At 37.9% G+C, this 9,459-nt stretch overlaps 1 pseudogene; it reads right to left on the bottom strand.

Annotated features, from left to right (window-relative positions):
• Window positions 1-834: 834 nt before the first annotated feature.
• Window positions 835-9,459, bottom strand: part of LOC109674155 (probable RNA polymerase II nuclear localization protein SLC7A6OS pseudogene) — a 29,700-nt pseudogene continuing 21,075 nt past the window's right edge.

Raw genomic sequence — 9,459 nt, 5'->3', positions numbered from 1 at the left:
TATTCCAATCATTCATATTTCCATCAGCTTGTAATTATCCCACGCATCACTGAAGTTTGGTTAATTTTTCAATCTTTTCTTTCCCATCTGTTGTTCAGTTCGGATCATTCTATTGCCTTGTTTTCAAGTTGACTGATCCTTTTCTTTAAAATGTCCAATCTTTTCTAGCATCTTTTTTTTCATATTAAAAGTTAATTTTTTATTAAGTGTCACATTCATACATGTCATTCCTCAGCATCACTGGCAAAGAATAACGGCAATCTTTAGAACCATTATCAGAGTCCTAAGCAGGGAGGCAGAGATGGTTGTTGAGTGAAACCTCCCAGGGCTCAGATTTTGCTTCCTGTCTTAGTAGCCATTGCTTTCCAGCCATGCTGCTGCAAGGGACCCACTGTAACTTTTCTAGATCACCTCTTGAAAGGGAACAGGCTTTGACTGGAGGCAGGCAGCCTGGTGGGAGGGGAAGGTAGGACCTTACTGCTGAAGAAATAGGAATCTCTCCTTCCCCGTGGCCTTAAGCACAGGAAAACTGGAGTGACAGGGGAAATGCCTGGGCCAGAAGCAAAAGTACAGTATTTTTTCAGGCTGTGGTATCACTTCTGATCAAAACCAAGCAGCTCTTCTGTGGGTGGCAAAAGACTCACCCTCTTAGCTTAGGTTTTCCCTGTGCTGGGGTGGTTCTGTGGAGTATGCTATTCCATTCCACATGTTCAGGTAGGAATCCTAAGAGGATGTTGCCAGGCCAGTTGACACTGTAATCATAGAGCCATCAAGGACCTGTGGGAGGACCACATGGATATCACCAGACCATCAGTCTGATCCAGGTCATAAGAGTTATGGGTAGCCAAACTCCTTCTGTACATCCAAAGGGAACTTGCTCCCTACCTGCCACCTGCTGCTGCCTCCTTCCTGAAGCTGTCATATTCATCAGAGCCTCTGGAGTCTTCATCTTCATTATTTCCCTCCTCCTCTGGGTGCTTATGGCACCAGTTATTCTCGCTGTTCTCATCATGTTCATTGTCAATGTCTTCCGGTTGTTGACCTTCATTCATCAGCTCCCTCTCCTGGCTGTAGGGCGCAGAGGGGATGTTCTCAATCCACCATGGAGTGGTCATCACTATACTAAATGTACACATAGTCATCGTGCTTTTGCTCCTCCTGGTGCTTGACACCTGGCTCACCCTTAGACACAGATCAACTCTACAGAATTGCAGAGGATCACATCTGGGTCAGATATCTTGGGAGAGTTCATGACAGCAGTCCCTGGGTCTCCCTTCTCATGGACCAGGCCATCCAGTACAGCAGGAACCTGCGTCCTGGCAGCTTCTGGGCTCCCTGGTGTGCACTTGGACTCCATGCTCTTAGAGGTCCCTGAGAATGGGTGGTTAGAAACCACCAGTAGTGACCTTCTTTCCAGACCTCATGAGCTGAGGTGCAGAGATCACAGTGGGAGGGGCACAGGATAGCCCATAGGAGTGGTTCCTTCTGGGAGCCCATGGTAGCCACCAGCTAGAAGACATAATTCTCTGCCACTCTCTCCTAACCTTTGTAGTCTTATGAGCAGTGGACTAGAACTCAGCAGCTCCTGCATCACTGGAGCATAGCCATCCTGCCAACCTCATAGCTGCTGGCCAGAGCACTGTCCAATCTGCTCTAACCTCTAGCAAGCAAAATGTTTCTTCTCTGACATTCTATTTTTCATTTCTAGAATTTCAGAATGGTTCTTTTGCAGTTTCCATTTTTCTTATATTTCCTGTCTGATCACCCTTTCCTCCCATCTTTTCTTTTAAATCCTTTAATGCACACACATACACACATATACATATACATATACATATACACATATATGTATACACATACACACACACACACACACACACACACACACACACACAGAGTTGCTGTTTTAAAGTCCTTGTCCCAGTCCTAAATGTCTAGCTGTGCTTTGTCTTTTCCTGGATATCCTGGAAGGTACGTTATAGAAATTATTTATTTTGCATCTTTCCTCTAGAGAAGGCTGAGTTTGTATTGGCAGGCAGTTAAGTTACTGGTAAATCACATTAATTTTGAATGGAAGCTTGTTTTAGGTTTTGTTATGGTGGATTTGTTTACATTTTTGCTTTAAATTCTAGAGTAGAGTCCATGATTTTGGGCTTACTTGTGGGTGTGGCTCTTCTGAGGTTTTAGTGGGAAGTCTAAGATGTTTTCTAAATCCTTCTTGCTTGGCAGAACTTTAATTTTAATTCTTTCTCTCTAGCTCTTTGAAGCTACTAAACCTTTGCCTCCAAACTGCTCTTCTCTTCTGAGCTTCCTGGACCACTACCCTGGACATTTGTAGTTTTGGAACCACTAAAGGCTTTTAGGGGGATTTGAATACAAAATATAACTATTCAATTAATATAAAAGTATTAATTTTAAAAGTTATGTCCTTCATCAATTAAGATAGACTAAGTTAGTTTGTAATAAAGGACTAGAAAATCTCAGTACTAAATAGCTTAAAAGCAACAAACGTTATAGCTCACCTTGAACTAGCACTCCAGAACAGCTATTATTAACTCTAGACTCTGGGTTTATATTTATTGGAAAAAATACAACTATCACACCAATCTCTTGATTTCAACATATTATTATTTTAAAACAAGTTTAATTAAAATAAAATAAGTCAATTAAAACAGAAATATGAGGAAAATAATGGTACAATTGATGCTTGGGTATATACAAGATTTCTGAGGGAGGTATATTAGCCACTAACATGTGACAAATAGTGGATAGATTATTCCTAAAGTCCAAAACAAGTTTAGATTAAAGGAAAGAGTTAATCTGAGCTATCACTTGAATAATGACACATGACTAATTAAGGAGCAGTAGTCCTCTTGTATCCACAGGGGTTACATTCCAAGACTCCTAGTGCAGGCTCAAAGCTATGATTAGTACTGAACCCTATGTGTACTATATGCTGTCTTATACATACATACTTTTGATAAAGTAGTCACGTATCTACTATAAGTCATAAGTTTAATTTATAAATTACATACAAGAGATTAACAATAACTGCTAATAAAATAGAACAATTATAACAATATACTATCATAAAAGTTGTTTGACTATGATCTCTACCTTTATATTTCTCTCAGAAGAATCTTATTGTTCTTTATTCAACCTTCTTGTTGTAATGATGTGAGATGATAAAATGCTAACACGATGAGATGAAGGGAGATGAATGGTGTAGGCATTGTGAGTAGCATTAGGTTACAACATAGGGGTTACTTGAACAAAAGCACTACCACAACAGCAGAAGTGATAGCTGACATGGCTACTAAGTGATAAAAAGTGGTATCATATATAGCATGGATACACCAGACAAGGCGATGATTCATATAGGTGAGATAGGCAGGATAGCCTAAGATTTTACCATATTACTTAATGTGGCACACAATTTAAAATTTATGAATTTCTTATTCTGGAATTTTCCATTTAAAACTTTCAGACCATGATTGGCCACAGGTAACTGAAACTGAAAAAAGCCATGGACAAAGGAAAGCTACTGCAATCTAATTTTTTCTAATGAAAATTGACAATATTTCTATGATGCATCAAAGAAGTTTGGTTTTCTAAAAAGACAGAGCACATTTGCAAATATTGAGGACTAATAGTCCAAGTAACTTCTTAAAATATTGTAACTTGATGCATCAACTTATAGTGCCATTAACTTTCCCATGATTTTGGACAGATTTGTCAACATGGACTAGGCAATGGCTTCTGTACTTTGGATTTCTCAGTGTCTTGTTTAAAGTTTGTAGGAGAAGCCATTTTCTTAGTGAATTTTGTGATTTACCAATGGTAAGTGAAAGGAATTTGGATTTGAGAAAGTTTACGTAACTTTTACTTCGGCATGAATATTTCATTCCCTTTCTGCCGTGTCTTAAATGGCATCCCCATATAAGACTGATGATAGATGGCAGAGATCCACATGTCACTGTTGTTTAAATGCAAATCCATGACAACCTGAATCCAAAATGAATGCTCAAGTCAGTGTTAATGAATCAGGACATTCATAACTAGAAAATAAGCCTTTCCTCCCTCCCCCTGACTTGCTGATACCTCTCATTAGTTGGTCATTCTGAGAACGCCTGTGATAAGCATCTGAAGACAAAGTTGGATGGAGAAATATTCTAATCCTATTGATAGGAAAAGAAAAGGGAAAGGAGCTAGGGTTTTCACCCACTTTATGGTATTTTAATTAAGCGGAGATTTTGTTGTGTGCTTTACAAGCAGGAGGAATACACAGGCAGCTGCATTTTACGTATTGAGTGACTATAAATAGAAGAATTAATATAGAAAAGATTAAAAAGCTATGTGGATAATGGGTGTCTGTTACCTCCTGGAACACCATTATGCTTTTATTAAAGAATGCCAGTCTGTATACCTGGGTTTTTTTATTGAATTTTCTAACCAGGAAAGCTTGGGACCAGAATTTTGAACCCTGGAGACTTATAAGAAAACCTCACTTTTAATTCCCACATATAATACTCTAAGCATGACTTAATTATATATTAGTTATATAACTTTTTATTTAAAATCATCAACTGGTAAAAATAGAACCCATCTTGGTGGTGTTTATTGCTGTCAGCTTCTAACGTAGGGCTTGGTACAATGTAGGTCTTCAATAAATATTGGTGGAATAAGAGAAAAAATCATTTTTAAAGATGTTAGTTCATGTCTTTTATAAACTCATACACAATTATGTGGTTCTGGTTTATTGGAACAGTAAGTTGGACAACACTTGCCACAATAATGTCTATCTAAATGGCTGGCCATAAAAATTCCAGCACTGCATTTACCTGTAGGGCTCTTCTGACAACGACAACCACTCTTGCCATCCTTGTCTGCCTTACAGAATTTCAGGAAAGCTAGCCCAAACTTCTTTCTCTTACGCTTCTTCTTGGGTATAATCTAAGACTTCTTTTTTTTAGCAACTACCATGAAGTCTGAATGCAACATGAAAGGTGAGCAGATTCCTTTTGAATGTTGCTTTCCAGGAAAGAGCAGTCTTTGCTCACGAACAGGAATTCCCTCCTTACTCTGCATCTTGGCCTTTACTTTGTCTATTATATGTGAGAGTTCATTTCCAGAGTGATGATCTCCCTGTTAGGGTTTTTTTTTTTTTTTACATAAATCTTCATGAGTCTCCATCTTGTTAAAATACATTGGAAATATAATAATAGAGCTGGGGGTGTAGTTCAGTGGTAGAGTCTGCTTAGCCTGTGGGAGGCCCTGAGTTCAATCCCCAGAAACCCACCCTGCCCCAAATTGTTACAGAATAACTATTAGACACAAGTGGGTCCATAGCAGTCTCTCGCTGCATCACCCCCAATTTACATCCTTCTTGCATGCGTCAGTCCCAAAAGTCTAAATTTGTTTCCACATCAATTCTAAAGTCTAAATCCAAAGTCTCATCTAAATATCATCTAAGGAAGGCAAGAGTGGTTCTTCAGGTATGAGTTATCTTGAAGCAAAAATTTTTCTCCAGCTGTGAGCCTGTGAAATCAGGAAGGTAATGTGCTTCGAAAATACAGTGGTGGGGACTGGAGGCATGGCTCAAGTGGTAGACCGCCTGCTTTTGTAAGTGTGAAGAACTGAGTTCAAACCCCAGCCCCCCCAAAAAAACCAAGCAAACAAACAAAAACAGAAAATACAGTGGTGGGCAGGCCCAGAGTAGCTATTCCCATTCCAAAGAGAGAAGGGAAAAGGAACGCTTCCATGAAAGATTAAAACCTTACAAGGCAAAATCCATCTGATTTTAAGGTTCAAGAATAATCCTGTTTGGTTCAATTCTCTGCTGGGTGGCAGCTTCATGCCCATGGCTATAGGTGAGAGGCAGGTCCCACCCCATAGCTCTGCCTAAGGCTCTGTCTTGTTGAAACTAAAGTGATGGTCCCAACTTTTGAAAGCAAGGAGGCAGCCCTGATGGCCTCTGCATTGCCTTCAGGATTATTCTTAGCTTGCCTTAGAGAGGAATACATTTGCCACTGAAATAGCTCATGGCCTGGTTCTGTAAAATCTGAGAACTCTCACAGTATTCCTTCTCGGTCCACTTCAGTTCAGTCTAACAGTGGGGCGGCTGCTTACATCCCTGGTTCACACCGCACTAATCTGCTATCCAACAGTCATTCAGCCACACTCTTGACATCATCTTCAGAACAAATTCATATTCATTCTTTCTCTTTCTTCAAGATAAGAGAGGATTTTCCAAATCTTTAAGTTCTAGTTCTTTTTTGCTTAATAATTCCTTCAGCTGTAGGTTTCTTTTCTTGAACTCTCTGAACGAAGTAGTCAGAAGGAACCAAGCCACACCTTATATAGTTTGCTTCAAAAATCTTCTCAGCTAAATATCCAATTTTGTCACTTGCAAGTTCCACCTTCCACAAAACTCTAGAATGCAGTTCAGTCAAATTCTTTCCACTTTAGAAGGATCATCTCTTCTCCATTTTTCAATAGCAATTCCAGCAGAAACTTCACCAGAATTCCCATTAATGTCCATATTTCTAACGTGCTCCATAAAACTCTGTCAACCTCTTCCATTATCCAGTTCCATATTTTTAGGTGTTTGTTACAACAGCATCCCACTCCTTGATACCAAAATTGGTCTAACAAAATACTGGTAGTTAAAACAGGAGATATTTATTTCGCACAGTTCCAAACAATGGAAAGTCCAAGATCAAGTTGCCAGTCAGTTCAGATCCCTGAAGACTGATGCCTTTTCACTCTGTCCTACACAGGAGAGAGAGAGAGAGAGAGAGAGAGAGAGAGAGAGAGAGAGAGAGAGAGGGAGAGAGAGAGGGAGAGGGAGAGGGAGAGGGAGAGGGAGAGGGAGAGGGAGAGAGGGAGAGGGAGAGGGAGAGAAAGAGAGAGGGAGAGGGAGAGAGAGAGATTGGTAATCTCATCTCTTTGGTATCTCCTGCGAGGTTTGTGACTCTGAGTATGGTTTCATTTGAGCCTCTGTAAAGGGACAGGTTTCAAAAGCAAGTCTTTGTAATTTCAGGACTCATAATTAGTCCTGGGGAAATGGAGAGACATTACAGGAGATAAAGTCTTTAATGTCATGTCAAGACATTAGAATGTACCTGAAATGAAAAAGGGGAAGTGGAAGTCCCTTTTCCTTGCTCTTGAATACTCCCCACCCCCAAACTCTAAACTCTGTTATGCTTAATCCCACCTCATGTGAGAACTGTACATTTTTGCCTCTGTCCTGGAGAATGGTGATAGCTGTTGACATTCTTCACTGGGAGTATCTATAAGACAACCAATCTGTCTCTAGCTAACATTGACTGTCTTCCCTGTTATTATTTTTAGGCATGTTTTGCAAAGAGCCCCTCTTCAATAGACTTCCTTTCTCCCTTCCAGGGATGAAAATGGATTAGTATGAAGACAATGAGTCCTTTTCTGTTACATATAAAATGTGAACATTGAAGAGCAGACAGGTAATTTGTTTGTTAGTGGTTTATTTTATCTATAATCAAGAAAATTAATTTATATCTGCACATTTCAATAGACATGTTCAGGAGGCAAAAAGACATCAGAATTGAAGAGAAAGATTGTGACTATCTCTACTCAATTTACAGTAGAAGTACCAAGATTAGTTGATATTTGCCTGGGGAGAAAAGGTGCTCCTGGTTATATACAAACTTTCATAAAAATACTTCTCATAGATGAAAATAAATCCCTCATCTTTGCATTTTTGAAAAGTGAAAGGTAAATTTAAAATTAAACACATAATTCATTTCATTATCAAAGATAACTAAAATTTATATATGGTAAAATTGTTGATTTAATCAAGTATAAGAAATCTTGATATATGAAAATATGTATTTAAATCATATTAAATAGAAAAAAATTCAAAATCAACTGTATTCATTGATTACAATGTTATAAAATGTAAAAGCCTTTTTATAAGGTTCAGAAGAAAATAGAGATGTTAATGGCTGGGCTTTTAAAACATTTGTGGTGGTTTTTTGCTGACAAGTTAATATAAACATTTGTAGAAAAAATATTTCCAACTTGAGATAATCTTTATAACCAGTTACTAAGAAAATTTTATTTACAACTTTTCTTTGGCTCATAATGAAAAATGTTAACTCAGTTTTGTTCTCAAGACATGGAAATGTCAATTGTTTATTTTCCAAATGGAAATCACCATGCACAGAATATCTTCCAAATTTACCAGATAAACTTTATTTAAAGTATGATGCACTTAAGGGACAAGTATTATCTAAATCTTTGTTGTAGGCTACCACATCCAGAACCAATTTGCTGAAACTCTGTGGTAGCTCAGATCCCATAATAAAGCACTGTATAACGGAATTCTTTAAGATACTAAAATCTAGTTAAAAATTCCAGTGGCTGTTCCAGAACATTCCAGAACATTTTGAAGATCTTCAGCCACCATATGGGAAATTATGTGGATTCTGAAGGTCTCTCTAAGACTGGAAAGCAAAAGCAGACTTTTAATTCCTTTCAAGTAATTTAACAATAACAGACTCTATAATTTTTCCCTGAACTTTAGTTGGAATGACTGTGATGAATGTTCGTTTCATGACACACTTTTAAAATATTAGTATAAACATAGAAGCGTTCACAGATTGTAAGCAACAGAAAGAATCCATTTACTATTAAAACTTTACTTTTTTCTCATAAATTATTCATTAGCCTTAGTCTGGATACACATAGATCGCTTCATAGTTGTTATCATACACATATTTTTCTTTTTTGCTATATCATTACGTACAAATTCATGTGTCATCATTTATAATGACTCTCTATTGTCAAATCTTGTTGGACAACAGAAAACTTTTGTTCAACCTCTGAAAGGCAACCATGCTTACCAACCCAGTGACTGAACACCAACGAGATTGCTTTCAAATTTATTTACTTACCATATTCCTATTTGTCAATATTTAGTTAACTTCCAAGTTCGCATTAATTTAAAGGCCTTCTTAAATACACCTTTAAATAAATTGGCTCCCCTTTGGGATCACCTCCTTATAAGAGATCCCTTGAAAGAGAGTTCACAAATTGAAATTGAAATTTAAGATGGACCACCTACCACCTGGCCATTCTGCAATGCTTTTATATGCATTACTTTGAAAATAAATATTATTTGCACATTGGCATATTTCTTTCTAGTGACTTTTCTTATGCATATAGAATTAGTGCCCATCTAACTTGTACCTTGATTGTTTTAAAATATAACTATATATACCCAACACATTTTCAAATTAATAGAATCTTCTAGCAGTAGTTTTTAGTGGCTCCATCAAGCGGATGGAGTAGTTCAGTTATACACTCCTCTCTGCAGGACAGCAAGAGTTGAGTGGTACATTTCATTGGTTAGAAGTTTGACTGTCCCACACTTCTTTACAAACTTCAGAGTTGCAAGTATCCAACCTACCATGCAGCACA

Source organism: Castor canadensis, chromosome 7 (genome assembly GCF_047511655.1).
Source record: "Castor canadensis chromosome 7, mCasCan1.hap1v2, whole genome shotgun sequence".
NCBI lineage: Eukaryota > Metazoa > Chordata > Mammalia > Rodentia > Castoridae > Castor > Castor canadensis.
This window is presented reverse-complemented; position numbering and strand designations above follow the sequence as displayed.